At 52.6% G+C, this 15656-nt stretch overlaps 1 protein-coding gene and 1 non-coding gene across 4 annotated transcripts in view; one reads left to right on the top strand and one right to left on the bottom strand.

Moving 5' to 3' along the window:
* The window catches only part of smarcc1a (SWI/SNF related BAF chromatin remodeling complex subunit C1a), a 288801-nt gene that overhangs the window by 23500 nt on the left and 249645 nt on the right, over positions 1-15656 (top strand). The gene's annotated exons all lie outside the window — the stretch shown is intronic.
* Positions 14645-14838, bottom strand: LOC140386101 (U2 spliceosomal RNA). Its single transcript, XR_011933572.1, has one exon. It is a non-coding gene; the product is annotated as a U2 spliceosomal RNA (small nuclear RNA).

Here is a 15656-nt window from a genome sequence, read left to right as displayed (position 1 = left end):
CTCACTTAAAAGTGGTACAATAGCAAAGTTTACAAATGATCTGGTTCAGTATTGGACAGTGACTATAGATAAACAGAAAGTTGTTGGCTAGGGGACAGTTTGTGACCGGAAGCCTTCCATATTTAATTGGAGAAACTTTCTACAAAGTAGAGAGCTGTAATTCCTCAAAAAAATGTAGGAAAGGTTGCCAAACAGCATAAAATCAATCAGTGGAGCCACTTCTCAAGTATTTGGTTTTCTCAAGTTTGAGATTCTGCATAAGATCATGTATCCAGTTGGTAAAAGAGAACAGGGCAGAGTGCTTCCAAATTAGTAGAATAATGCACCTCGTCAATAATGTTGTTAACAGTTTCAACAGCCTGAAGTTTTGCATGAGGGCTATCATTTGTTTCCACTCCAGTGTTGTGACAGGAGACGGTCAATGTTTTTTAAAATACATTTAGAGTACCCAATTATTTATTTTTTTCAATTTAAGGGGCAATTTAGCGTGGCCAAGCCACATAACATGCACATAGAACATACCATGCAGAAGGAGGCCGTTCGGCCCATCGAGTCTGCACCGACCCACTTAAGCCCTCACTCCACCCTATCCCTGTAACCCAATAACCCCATCTAACCTTTTTTGGTCACGAAGGGCAATTTATCAGGGCCAATCCACCTAACCTGCACGTTTTTGGACTGTGGGAGGAAACCGGAGCACCCGGAGGAAACCCACTGTCATGTGAGAGTACTCTTTAAGAAATGGGTGCTTAAGAAATGTACCTTTAGGAAATGGAGCTGCTCATGTTACTGGAGTGATGTCAGAGTGCGGGTGGAGCTGAGCGCCACTTCTGCTTTTTTAGTTTCAGTTTGAGAAAGCTTGGGTGAGTCTGTGAGCTGCACTGCTGTTGATCTCTGCCATGAAGGACTATCTCTTAATCATTTGGTGAATTCAGAAGAATTGTAAATGTTTTCAGTCTTGAATATGAACCCTAATGTGCTCCTGTTTGAAGGTTTGTTAAGTCTTTTGGATGGTGAAAGGACAGCATACAGGTTATTTCGTGTGGTATTCTTTGGGGGGTGTATTTGATTTACTGGTTGCTAAGATGTTCATTGTTTGTTTTGGAAAGGTTAACTTGAGTTCATAGAATATACACTGTTTTGTTTTAAAAACCACTGGTCCAATGTCTGCTATACCATACCTGTAGAGTGAGCTGTGTGCTCCCCATACCACAATCTATTAAAAGTTGTGGGTCAGGTGAACTCCCATGATACACTTTGGGACACCACGCAGACACTGGGAGAACGTGCAGACTCCGCACAGACCGTGACCCTGCAGGGAATCGAACCTGGGACTGTGAAATCACAGTGCTAATCACTTGTGCTACCGTGCTGCCCTTTGGGTTGTGGGGTGAAACCCACGCAGACATGGGGAGAATGTGCAAACTCCACACGGACAGTGAGCCAGGGCCGGGATTCGAACCCGGATCCTCCGTGCCGCAGTCCCAGTGGTAACCACTGCACCACGTGCTGCCCCAGGAGAAGGTCAATGTTATTACAAAAAAGAAGTGACTGTGATTCACAAAAAACTTGTCATAAACAAAGCCAATTTAGAGCACGACCAGTACTTACGAGTGAGAGAGCCTGGGACAGTATGGCATTTAATACAGGTTAGATCAAAATTTGGATAAACCTTATCCAATGCAAAGTTAAATTAGCTACAATGTAAGATTTTAAATTATGGCAGGCCATGTCTTGCACATACAGATGAGAGAATGGACTTCCAGTTATCTTCTGGTAAGTCTGAATCAAAATCTTGCGCTCAGTTTTTAAGATAGAATGCCAAGGGCAATATACCGAAAATATTAGAAAACATAATTTGGAAATGAACCCCCTGAAAAGTAAGGACTTTTGTTCTAATGTATCTATTGGTGATTTAGGGGTAATAACGGAAACAGCAATTTGTTCTTTTGTTTGGGCAAAATCTCTGATTTGTACAGAGCGAGGAAGTGTGTGCAGGGCAGATCGTATTTGCAAGAGTCAAAAGCAAAAATAGCATCAATATATAAGTTGGCAAGGTGTTATAACCTGCCTACTTACGATTGGCTGGGGACTAATGATTATCCCACAATCCTATGGGAGTATGAACTTCCCCAATGAGGGGGGGGCGGAGAAACTCCTAGTATAAATAAGCTGGCCAGTTCAGGAACCAGCAGGAAGGAGAAGGTAGCAAGGGAAGTTACTACTACTGTTATGTATATATTGTTAAAGTAAATAAACGTTATTATTTTGTATCCTTAAAACTCGTGCTGGATTCTTCGTGGCCCTTACAAAACTGGCAACGAAGGTAAAAGTGAATAGCTGTCTACACTGCTGAAGCCACCTCCCTGGATTTTTGTTGGATACAGGTTGGGAGTTGTTTTCTATTATACCATGCCTCTGTACGGACGTTTGGATGTTTTTGATGCTGCGCTGGAAAGCTGGAACCAGTACACACAACGGATCCGTTACTATTTCCGGGCAAACAATATCACTGAAAACGAGCGCCAGGTGGTCATATTGCTCACCGCCTGCAGGCTGCATACATTTGGGGTGATTAGGAGCCTTACGTACCCAGCTGCGCCGGACACCAAAACGTTTGACGAACTTGTGAATATAGTGGGGCAACACTTTAACCCAACCCCGTCCATGATAGTCCAGCGTTACCGGTTTAATACCGCTGAGAGGACCCCTGCAGAATCCCTAGCCGATTTTTTTTATCCAGGCCACGCGGGATTGCGGAATACTGTGACTATGGTGAGACCTTGTCAGAAATGTTACGCGACCGTTTGGTTTGTGGTATTAACAATGCAGCAACCCAGAGAAAGTTGTTAGCTGAGCCAACATTGACTTTTCAACAGGCAATACAAATAGTCTTGTCCCGAGAGAGCACAGAGCGAGGAGTACAGGAGCTACAGGGAATGGAAGTGCATGCCTTGGGGCGCAACCCTTTCCGCCCAAAAACGTCCCCCCGCACTCCTGCGGTACCTTGGGCGAGGCAACGACCGGACCGACGCCAGTGGCCATCGGACATTCCTCCCCGAAGGGAGCCTTCTCCAGAGCCAATGGATGAGGAGCCATGTCCGTGTCAGACTTGTAGGCGCCGACCCCGTCGCGGACGGCGGTCCTGGGGACGCCAGAGGCGCCGTCGTTCCGACCGAAACTGGGACCAGACCAGGGGCCGTAACTGGGACCGGCCCAGAGGCCGTACCTTCCATGTGGATGAACCTGCGGCGACCACTCCTGAGGACGTGGAGACGGAGGACGACTGCCTGCAGCTGCATTGTGTGGCAGCTCCCCGTGTGGCCCCCATTAAGGTGACAGTACGGGTCAATGGCCACCCGCTGGAGATGGAGTTGGATACTGGCGCAGCGGTCTCCGTGATCGCCCAGAGGACATTCGACCGCATCAAGCAGGGTATACCGACCCTTACATTAACTGACTCACAGGCCAGGTTGGCCACCTACACGGGGGAACCACTGGACATTGCAGGAACTACAATGACCCCTGTTGTCTATGGACGCCAGGAGGGGCGTTTCCCACTTATCGTAGTGCGTGGCCATGGGCCCAGCCTGTTGGGTCGGGACTGGTTGCGCCATTTGCGGTTGCAATGGCAGCACATCCTCCAAACAGTTTCTGGAGGGTTGACTGAGGTGCTAGGACGATACCCAGAGGTATTCCAGCCTGGTTTGGGGAAAATAAAAGGGGCCGTAGCCCGTATCCAAGTTGAACCAGGAGCCACGCCGTGCTATTTCCGGGCGCGCCCAGTGCCTTACGCTTTGCTCGAGAAGGTAGAAGGGGAGCTCACTCGTTTGGAGAGTTTGGGTATTATCAGACCCGTCCGTTTTTCTGACTGGGCAGCACCAATTGTACCAGTAATGAAGCCAGATGCCACAGTTCGATTGTGTGGCGACTATAAACTTACAGTGAATACAGTTTCCCGACTCGACCGATATCCAATGCCTCGCATAGAGGATCTCTACGCGAAACTTGCAGGTGGACTCTCATTCACAAAATTAGATATGAGTCACGCCTCCCTGCAGTTGGAGCTGGACCCTGCCTCCCGACCATATGTAACAATTAACACACACCGGGGCCTGTATGAATATACACTGTTGCCCTTTGGAGTATCCTCTGCCTGCGCAATTTTTCAACGTGTTATGGAGGGCATTTTGAGAGGTTTACCACATGTGGCTGTCTACCTAGATGACGTGTTGATTACAGGGACGTCGGAGCAAGAGCATTTGGAAAATCTGGAGGCTGTCCTTAGACACCTTTCGGAGGCTGGAGTCCGTTTACGTCACACACACTGCGTATTTCAGGCAAAAGAAGTAGTCTACCTAGGTTATCGGGTGGACCGCGAGGGTCTGCACCCCGTCGCAGAGAAGGTGCGTGCAATTCAACATGCCCCCACCCCGACTGACACTTCGCATCTTCGTTCTTTTCTCGGTCTCGTAAACTATTACGGGAAGTTCCTCCCCAATCTGGCGACTACGCTGGCCCCCTTGCACCTGCTGCTAAAGAAAAATCACACCTGGGTTTGGGGTCAGCTGCAAGAAACCGCTTTCCGGCGGGTAAAGCAACAATTGTCGTCGTCTGGGTTACTAACCCACTATGATCCGGGAAAGCCTTTGCTCGTCACGTGATGCATCCCTGTATGGTATTGGGGCTGTCCTGTCCCACAAGATGGAGAACGGGGCCGAGCGACCGATAGCTTTCGCCTCCCGCACATTGACTGCAGCGGAGAAAAAGTACGCGCAGATCGAGAAGGAGGGCCTGGCAGTGGTTTTCGCGGTGAAACGCTTCCACCAGTACGTGTATGGCCGCCATTTCACTATCGTGACTGATCATAAGCCTCTGCTGGGACTTTTCAGAGAGGATAAGCCAATACCGCCCATTGCTTCTGCACGGATCCAGCGCTGGGCTTTGTTGCTTGCTGCATATGAGTATTCTCTGGAGCACAAACCAGGTGCGCAGATAGCAAATGCCGACGCACTGAGCCGATTGCCTTTATCGACCGGCCCCATGTCGACCCCCACGACCAGTGAGGTGGTTGCAACCCTAAATTTTATGAACACCTTGCCTGTCACGGCATCACAGATCCGTGAGTGGACCCAGACGGAGCCAGTCTTGTCAAAGGTTCGGCACATAGTCCTGTACGGTGGGCAGCATAGACAGCTCCCAGGCGAGTTGCGGGCATTTTCCTCCAAGCTGTCAGAATTCAGCGTGGAAGACGGCATCCTCTTGTGGGGGACGCGTGTGATTGTCCCGGAAAAAGGCCAGGAGCTGATATTATCAGACTTGCACAATGGGCATCCGGGCGTGACCAAGATGAAAATGTTGGCCCGGAGTTATGTCTGGTGGCCAGGCCTCGACGTCGACATTGAGAAGGTGGCCCAAAACTGCTCCATTTGCCAGGAGCATCAGAAGCTTCCGCCGGCCGCGCCCCTACATCACTGGGAATGGCCAGGGCGGCCTTGGGCACGCTTACATGCAGATTTCGCAGGCCCTTTTCAGGGATCCATGTTCCTTCTACTAATTGACGCCCAGTCCAAATGGCTGGAGGTGCATAAGATGCAGGGGACAACGTCCTGCGCAACAATTGAAAAGATGCGTTTATCATTTAGTACGCATGGCCTCCCCGAGGTGCTGGTCACGGATAATGGCACTCCATTCACGAGTGAGGAGTTTGCTAGGTTTACAAAGATGAACGGCATCCGCCATATCCGCACTGCCCCATACCACCCGGCTTCAAATGGGTTGGCAGAGCGTGCAGTGCAAACATTCAAAAGAGGCCTAAAGAAGCAGTCTTCCGGATCAATGGACACGAGACTGGCTCGCTTTTTGTTTACGTACAGGACCACCCCCCATGCAGTGACTGGGGTAGCTCCCGCAGAACTCCTAATGGGCCGAAGACTTCGCACCCGCCTTAGTATGGTCTTCCCGGACATTGGCGCAAAAGTACGCCGCACACAAGAACGGCAGGGACAGGGATTGTCTTGGCATCGTCCGATTCGGCAGTTTGCGCCCGGTGACCCAGTATTCGTGCGGAATTTTGCTGGTGGTGCCCAATGGGTTCCTGGTGTAATCTTTCGCCAAACGGGCCCTATATCTTACCAAGTGCAAGCCCAGGGTCGTCTCCAGCGAAAACATGTAGACCATGTCCGGTCCAGAAGATCATCCCCCTCAAAAGATTCCCCGCCCCCGGAGCTCATTTCAACAGCCGCAAAGACCAGAGACAAGGGAAGGTAGTCCTCACAATCTTTCACTGGTGCCTCACTCGAAGCCTGCGCAGGTCGTTACGGGACCGAATGGAGATAGAGACGCTGACATGACGGAGGCAGCAGACTCTGACTCCGAGGTGGAGACACCGGATGAATCGGAGGGGGAATCCTCGGGTCCACAGGCCGTGGCTGTACAACCGCGCCGTTCATCACGGAAGCGCCGGTCTCCGTCTCGTTACACGCCGCCTGATCCAGTGCCGCGTGCAAATGGCGTCCGGCCTGCGGCCAAACTAGTTCGACGCCTTCCTTCGCCAGGGTCTTCGGTGGATTCCTTGGACTTTGGGGGGGAGGGATGTTATAACCTGCCGACTTACGATTGGCTGGGGACTAATGATTATCCCACAATCCTATGGGAGTATGAACTTCCCCAATGAGGGGGGCGGAGAAACTCCTAGCATAAATAAGCTGGCCAGTTCAGGAACCAGCAGGAAGGAGAAGGTAGCAAGGGAAGTTACTGCTACTGTTATGTATATATTGTTATAGTAAATAAATGTTATTATTTTGTATCCTTAAAACTCGTGCTGGATTCTTCGTGGCCCTTACAAAACAAGGGTTTTGATGTCTCCCATGTGCCAGACGTGAAAGGCAGAATCCCCCAATGAAGGTGGAAAGAAATGATTTGCATCAATAGGGCTGCATATAAAGGGAGATTGTAACCCAAAGTGTGTTCTGATCTTAAGAGACTAACGATCGAGTTTGGGAGGAAAACAAAAGTGACTGGTTGAATAGGGAATGGAGGAAAACAGGCAGACATGTGGATTGACGAGAGGCTGCCTCCAACTACACCCACGTTGTACTAGCTGGGTCCGCATGAAGCCAAAAAGAAATACTAAGGATATTAGAAGACCAATTTGAGTTTGGCAGTATCAAACCACCTAAATGCTTGCGGATTTGTCGAAAAAAAGTTTCCAAATTATTTCCAATCGAGGAATAAATTTATTGGTCTATTGCAACGAGAAAGCATTTTAGGATAATCAATGGAATGCATTGAAATAAGTATCACCTTCATGGAACTGGATCTCGCCCCACACCTGGGCTGTTGGGAGGCGAAGGTGTAGTCTGCTGCCAGCAAAATGTGGGTGGTGTGGTAAAATAAATGTGGGTGGTGTAAAATAGCCCTAATTGGCACCACAAGACTTTAAATTGCCTGCCTCCCTCCATGTGCAATGTATAGGTGATCCACTTCCAATGGCCCCTGCATGGAAATGTAAAGAACAGCCCCACCCACCCTTTGGGTGAGGAAAATTGAATCTTTAAACTCTACAAGGTCAGCCTGCAATCACATGTGAAACTTTGCAGCTGGGGATTTACTGGGGACATGGTGATCTGACAGATAATCCATAGATACATCGAAGATAGGAGGAGGCCTTTTGACCCTTCGATCATGGCTGATCATCCAACTCAATAGCCTAATCCTGCTTTCTCCCCATAGCCGTTGATCCCATTCTCCCCAAGTGCTATATCCAGCCGCCTCTTAAATATATTCACTGTTTTACCATCAACTCCTTCCTGTGGTAATGAATTCCACAGGCTCACCACTCTCTGTGCGAAGAAATGTCTCCTCCAGTGGAAATAACACAAACAAAAAATAAAGTAACCCCCCCCCAACCCCTACCCCCGGGTTGCTGCTGCCATTGACTAATGTCTACCGCTCTGCCAGGAAGTCTAAGAACGGTTGCCAGCGCCTAAAGAACCCTTGTACTGACCCTCTCGAGGCGAATTTCACCCTCTCCAACTTAATAAACCCCGCCATATCGTTGATCCAGGATTCCACGCTTGGGGGCCTCGCATCCTTCCACTGAAGAAGAATCCTTCGCCGGGCTACCAGGGACGCAAAGGCCAGAATTCCAGCCTCTTTCGCCTCCTGCACTCCCGGCTCCTCTGCCACCCCAAATATTGCGAGCCCCCAGCCCGGTTTGATCCTGGATCCTACCACCCTCGACAACGTCCTCACTACGCCCTTCCAAAATTCCTCCAGCGCTGGGCATGCCCAGAACATATGGGTGTGATTTTCGGGGCTCCTTGAGCACCTAACACACCTGTCCTCACCCCAAAAAAACCAGCTCATCCTTGTCCCGGTCATGTGTGCCCTGTGCAGCACCTTAAACTGTATGAGGCTGAGCCTCGCACACGATGAGGAAGAGTTCACCATCCCCAGGGCATCTGCCCACATCCCTTCCTCAATTTCCTCTCCCAACCCCTCCTCCCACTTACCTTTTACCTCCACCACCGAGGCCTCCTCCTCCTCCTGCATCACCTGGTAAGTTTCCGAGATCTTCCCCTCTCTCTCTCTCTCTCTCTCTCTCTCTTCTTCCCCCCCCCCCCGAGAGCACCCTGTCCTGTACTGTGTGTGGCAGTAGCCGCGGGAATTCCACCACCTGCAGTCTGGCAAACTCCCTTACCTGTAAGTACCTGAAGGTGTTCCCCGGGGGGAGCCCGTACTTCTCCTCCAGCTCACCCAGGCTCGCGAACTTTCCGTCCACAAACAGGTCCCCCAACTTTCGTATCCCTGCCCTGTGCCACCCCGCAAACCCTCCACCTGTTCTTCTTGGGGCGAACCGGTGGTTCCCCTGTAATGGGGTCCACATCGAGGCCCCAACTTTCCCCCTGTGCCGCCTCCACTGCCCCCAAATTTTGAGGCCAGCTACCACCACCGGGCTCGTGGGAGACCTCCTTGGAGGGAGCGGCAGCGGGGCTGTTGCCAGCGCCCCCAGACTCGTACCCACACAAGACGCCGTCTCCAGCCTCTTAAGTGCAGCCCCCTCCCCATCCATCACCCACTTGCGCACCATCGTCGCGTTGGTGGCCCAGTAGTACCCACAGAGGTTGGGCAGCGCCAGTCCCCCCCTATCTCTACGCTCCAAGAACACCCTTCTCACCCTTGGAGTCCCTCGCGCCCACACAAACCCCATTATACTCCTGTTAACCCGCCTGAAAAAAGCCTTCGGGATAAACACGGGGAGGCACTGGAACAGGAACAAAAACCTTGGGAGCACCGTCATTTTGATTGACTGCACCCTACCCGCCAAGGACAGCGGCAACGCGTCCCACCTCTTGAACTCCTTCTCCATTTGCTCCACCAGCCTTGTAAAATTAAGCCTATGCAGGGCCCCCCAGCTCCTGGCCACCTGAACTCCCAAATACCTGAAGCTCCTCTCTGCCTTTTTTAGTGGGAGCTCGCCAATCCCCCTCTCCTGGTCCCCTGGATGAACTACGAACAGCTCGCTCTTCCCCATATTGAGCTTGTACCCAGAAAAGTCCCCGAAATCCCTAAGAATCCTCATTACCTCCAGCATTCCTCCCACCGGGTCCACTACCTACAGCAGCAGGTCGTCCGCATAAAGTGACACCCTATGCTCCTCCCCACCATGCACCAACCCCCTCCAGTTCCTTGACTCGCTCAGTGCCATAGCCAGGGGTTCAATCGCCAGTGCGAAGAGCAGGGGGGGATAAGGGACGCCTGTCCCCTGTCTCGTCCCTCGGTGCAACCGAAAGTACTCGGACCTCCTCCTGTTTGTGGCCACACTCGCCATCGGGACCTCATACAACAGTCTAACCCACCTGACAAACCGCTCCCCAAACCGTAACCTCTTCAGCACCTCTCATAGGTACCCCCACTCTACCCTATCGAAGGCTTTCTCAGCGTCCATCGCCACCACTATCTCCGCCTCCCCCTCCCTCGCCGGCATCATGATGACGTTCAAAAGCCTCCGCACATTCGCGTTCAACTGCCTCCCCTTCACAAACCCCGTCTGGTCTTCATGGATGATCTGCGGCACACAATCCTCAATCCTCGTGGCTAAGACCTTCGCCAGCACCTTGGCATCTACATTTAGCAAGGAAATCGTTCTGTAAGACCCACACTGCAGGGGATCCTTGTCCCGCTTCAGGATCAAGGAGATCAGTGCCCGAGACATGGTTGGGGGCAAAGCCCCCCCCCCTCCCTTGCCTCATTGAAGGTCCTAACTAACAGCGGGCCCAACAGGTCCAGAGATTTTTTTATAAAATTCGACCGGGAAACCGTCCGACGCTTGTGCCTTCCCCGCCTGCTTGCTTCCTATCCATTTGATCAGCTCTTCCAGCCCAATCGGGGCCCCCAATCCCGCCACCAGTCCCTCTTCCACCTTTGGAAACCTCAATTGGTCCAGGAAGCGGCCCATCCCTCCCTCATCCCGTGGGGGCTCGGATCGATACAATTCCTCGTAGAAGTCCCTGAAGACCCCATTGATGCCAACTCCACTCCGCACCACACTCCCTTCCCTGTCCTTAACTCCCCCGATCTCCCTAGCTGCGTCCCGCTTCCGAAGCTGATGCGCCAGCATCCGGCTTGCCTTTTCCCCATACTCGTAAATCGCCCCCTGGGCCTTCCTCCACTGCACCTCCGACTTCCCGGTGGTCACCAGGTCGAATTCGGCCTGGAGGCTACGCCTCTTCCTCAACATTCCTTCCTCTGGCTCCTCCGCATTCCACCTGTTTACCCTCACCATCTCCCCCACCAGCCTCTCCCTCTCCCCCCGCTCCCTCTGCTCCTTGTGGGCCCTAATGGAGATCAGCTCTCCCCTCACCACCGCCTTCAGTGCCTCCCATACCATCCCCACTCGGACCTCCCCGTTGTCGTTGGTCTCCAAGTACCTCTCTATACTTCCTCGGACCCGCTCGCTCACCTCCTCGTCCGCCAACAGCCCCACCTCCAAGCGCCACAGTGGGCGCTGGTCCCTCTCCTCCCCATCTCCAAGTCCTCCCAATGCGGGGCGTGGTCCGAAATGGCTATTGCTGAATACTCGGTATCCTCTACTCTCACTATCAGCGCCCGACTCGAGATGAAAAAGTCGATTCGGGAATAAGCCTTATAGACATGTGAGAAGAATGAAAATTCCCTAGCCCACGACCGTACAAATCTCCAAGGGTCCACCCCTCCCATCTGGTCCATTAACCCCCTCAGCACTTGAGCCGCCGCCCGCTTCCTACCCGTCCTAGACCTGGAGCCATCCAGTGCCGGATCCAGCACAGTGTTAAAGTCTCCCCCCCATTATCAGGCCCCCCACTTGCAAGTCTGGGATCCGACCCAACATACGCCGCATAAAACCCGCATCGTCCCAGTTTGGGGCATGCCCATTGACCAGTACCACCCTCTCTCCCTGCAACTTGCCACTTACCATTATGTACCTACCGCCATTATCTGCCACCATGCTCGACGCCTCAAACGACACCTTTCCCACCAAGATCGCCACCCCTCGATTTTTGGCATCCAGCCCCGAGTGAAACACCTGACCTACCCACCCTTTCTCAATCTTACCTGGTCTGCCACCTTCAGGTGTGCTTCCTGAAGCATAACCACATCCGCCTTGAGCCCCTTCAGGTGCGCGAACACGTGAGCCCGCTTAACCGGCCCATTCAGTCCCCTTACATTCCAGGTTATCAGCCGGATCAAGGGGCTACCCGCCCCCCTCCCCCGCCGACTAGCCATGACCCCTCCTCGGCCAGCCACGCACCCGCGCCCCACACCTGGCCCGTTCCCCACAGCGGCATACCCCTGTCTCGACACCCCCCCCCCACCCCCCCCCCCCCACTCGCTCCAGCTCCTCATTGACCATAGCAGCAGCAACTCGATTACCCCCTCACCCCCCTTTACTCCCCCCATTGCACTTCCGCAAGTCAGCTGACTCCTGCTGACCCTGGCCACTCCCGCGTCTCCCTCAACTCCTCCCATTGTGTGGCACACCCTCCTCTCCCGTCCCCATCCATAGGCTCCCCCCCTCCCCGTTCTGTTCTAAGCGCGGGAAACAACCCTTGCTCCCCCGTCCTGGCCCCGCCCCCTCCAGTCTTCAGCGTGGGAAAAAGCCCGTGCTTTCCACCTACCAGGCCCCGCCATCTCTGACGCAGCTCCTTTTACAGGCCCGGTCCTCTCACCCCCCCCCCCTCCCCCGCGGGGCCCCATCTCACCTCCAAGAGTCCACCCGACCAACCCAACCAAAACAGTGCCCAACCCGCTCCAGCCCCCCTCACCGACCCAAAAGAGAAAAACACAGAGAAAAAGAAGCCCGGAGCAATACGAAGGCCCGCCCCTCGAAACAAAAATAAACATAGCATATCAACTGCAGTCCCCGATCGCCCATCCCGACCCTCAATCTGCGTCCAACTTCTCGGCCTGAACAAAGGCCCACGCCTCCTCCGGAGACTCAACATAATGGTGCCGGTCCTTGTAGGTAACCCACAGTCGCGCCGGCTGCAACATGCCAAACTTCACCCCCATCCCGTGCAGCACCGCCTTCGCTCGATTGTACCCGGCCCTCCTCTTCGTCACCTCCGCACTCCAGTCCTGGTATATTCGAACCTCCGCGTTCTCCCACCTGCTTTTCCTCTCCTTCTTGGTCCACCTGAGCACACACTCCCGATCGACGAACCGATAGAACGTCACCAGTACCGCCCGCGGAGGCTCGTTAGCCTTGGGCCTCCTCGCCAGCACTCTATGGGCCCCTTCCAGCTCCAGGGGCCCCTGGAAGGACCCCGCTCCCATCAGCGAGTTCAACATGGTGACCACAGGCCCCCACTCCCGGCCCCTCCAGCTCTTCCGGGAGGCCCAGAATCCGCAGGTTCTTCCACCTCGACCGATTCTCCATCTCGTCGAACCGCTCCTGCCATTTCTTGTGGAACGCCTTGTCGCCTCCACCTTTACCGCCAGGGCTAAGATCTTGTCCTCGTTGTCGGAGATCTTTTGTCGGGCCTTGCGGATCGCCAACCCCTGGGCCATCTGTGTCTCCAGCAGCTTATCTATAAACGCCTTCATCGGCTCTAGCAGGTCCGTTTTAATCTCTCTGAAGCAGCGCTGGATACCGTCCTGCTGCTCTTCCGCCCACTGCATCCACGCTGCCTGGTCTCCGCCCGCTGCCATTTTGTCCTTCTTCCCTCGCACCTTCTTCGGGTCCACCACCACCTTTTTTGTCGCCCCGCTCCTCGTTGACGCCATATACTGACGGGGAGCTGTTGTAGACGCCTTCCCACACTGGGAAACGTCGAAAAAGTGCCGTTGGGGACCCTGAAAAGAGCCCAAAAGTCCGTTTTTGCGGGAGCCGCCGAATGTGCGACTTAGCTCCGCATAGCCGCAACCGGAAGTCAAGGAATGTCTCCTTATCACTGTCCAAAATGGTTTACCCTGAATCCTCAGACTGTGACCCCTGGTTCTGGACACACCCACCATCGGGAACATCTTCACTGCATCTACCCTGTCTAGTCCTGTTAGAATTTTGTAAGTCTCTGAGACATTGCCTCATTCCTCTGAACACCAGTGAGAACAATCCCACCCGTGTTAATCTCTCCTCGTATGACAGTCCTGCATATGACTGCAGGCAACTACACTGCACCAACTGCTGAGTCCACTGAGATCAACTCACAGCACAAGGGGGTCCAAACTTGGGACCTCCTCCTGGTCCACAGGGCAAATCCTGAATATTCAGTCCCTCTGCCACTGAAGAAGAGTGGCAGCCTTGTGTATCACCTGCAAGATGAACTGCAGGAACTTGCCAACATTCCTCAAGCCGCACCTTCCAAACCTATAACCACTGCCATCCAGAAAGGACGAGCAGCAGATACCTGTGAATACCACCACATGGAGATTCCCTCCAAGCCACTCACCACCTTGACTTGAAAATATATCTCCGTTCCTTCACTGTGCTGGGTCAAAATCCTGTAATTTCCTCCCTAACAGCACTGTGGGTGTACCTGCACATCTGGGACTGCAGCGGTTTAAGAAGGCAGCTCACCTTCTTTTCCACGTCGAAAAGAACCCCTCCTCTGACTCCTCAATGACAAATTGTATTTTTTTCCAAATGTCAGAATTCTGCCAAGTCACTTCCCCACACTGCTGCTTTGGTTGGCTCTGATCCTGCCACCCTAACAAGATCCGCCTCCAAGGCAAAGGCCAACATGTCATCCCCTCTCCCCACCTGTACTCCTGGATCATCCGACACCCGAATATTGTAGGGTGGCATAGTAACATCGTGGTTAGCACTGTTGTCTCACAGCACAAGGGACCCAGGTTCGATTCACGGCTTGGGTCAGTGTCTGTGTGGAGTCTGCACGTTCTCCCCATGTCTGCGAGGGTTATCTCCGGCTTCCTTCCACAAGATCTGCAAGACGTGCTTGTTAGAAGAATTGGACATTCTGAATTCTCCCTGAAGTGTATCTGAACAGGCGCCGGAATGTGGCGACTAGGAGGTTTTCACAGTAACTTCATTGCAGTGTTAATGTTAGCCTACTCGTGACACTAATAAAGATTATTATAATGCCATCCTCTGGCTCGGCCACCCTTGCTCTCAAAATTTCTTATTTATTTTTATTTTTTTTACTTTTTCTGAGTTTCAAAGCCAGAGCTCAGAGTGTGGGCAGGGGCGAACCCCCAATCCAGCTCCTCGCCTGCTCCAAAAAGCAATTCAAATTGAATCCAATTCATGGTACCCACAAGAGAATCCTACCAGATCTGAGCCAAAAGGCTCAATCTAAACTACACTTGATCTTAGCCAAAAGGCCGAGAAGCGATCGCTCTCAATTTCTGACATAACCTCCGAAAAAGCCTCTCAAAACTCCTCCAACTTCGGGCAAGACCAGAACATGACTGTGCGTACCCCTGCAGGGCAACTCCAACTTCTCACCAACTCTGCAAACCTGCCCTCCACGAACAAATCCCTGCACCTCTGTCCCTTCCCACGCCCTGAAGGCTGAGTCCAACCCTGCTGGTATAAATCTATGATCATCACAAATGGCACCCACAGCGACATGCCCTCAATCCTAAAATGTTGCTTGCACTGATTCCAGACTCTGATAAATGCAACCACCACTGGGCTCATGGAATATTTAGCCGATGAGAACAGAAGAGGTGCCAACACCAGTGCCCTCAAGCTTGTCCCCCCACACCAAGCCTCTTTCATCCGCCCCCCACACTGACCCTGCCCTCACGACCCACTTCCGAACGTTTTCCACATTTGATGCCCAGGAGTAATTCAGCAAAGCCAGCCCTCCCCTCTGGCTCTCCCTCTCCAAAAACATTTTCCTAACCTGAGGTACCTTGCCTGCCCATATAAGATTCCAAATTAACCTATTCATCTTAATGGAAAAAACACTTTGGGACAAAAATCGGGAGACTCTGAAAGACCAGCAGAAATTCGGTAAGACCGTCATCTTCACAGTTTGGACCCTCCTTTCCAATGAAAGAGGGAGAACATCCCAACCCTTGAAGTCATCCTTCATCCCCCATACCAAATTTGATTATATAACTGAGCCCAAACATGGCACCACCCTTATTCCCAGATATAAAAAAACTCGACTTGACCAGCCAGAATGGCAACTTCTCCAACTCCC

The sequence above is a fragment of the Scyliorhinus torazame genome, chromosome 11, assembly GCF_047496885.1.
Source record: "Scyliorhinus torazame isolate Kashiwa2021f chromosome 11, sScyTor2.1, whole genome shotgun sequence".
Taxonomy (NCBI): Eukaryota; Metazoa; Chordata; class Chondrichthyes; order Carcharhiniformes; family Scyliorhinidae; genus Scyliorhinus; species Scyliorhinus torazame.
Note: the sequence above shows the minus strand (reverse complement) of the source record. Positions and strands in the feature narration are given on the sequence as shown.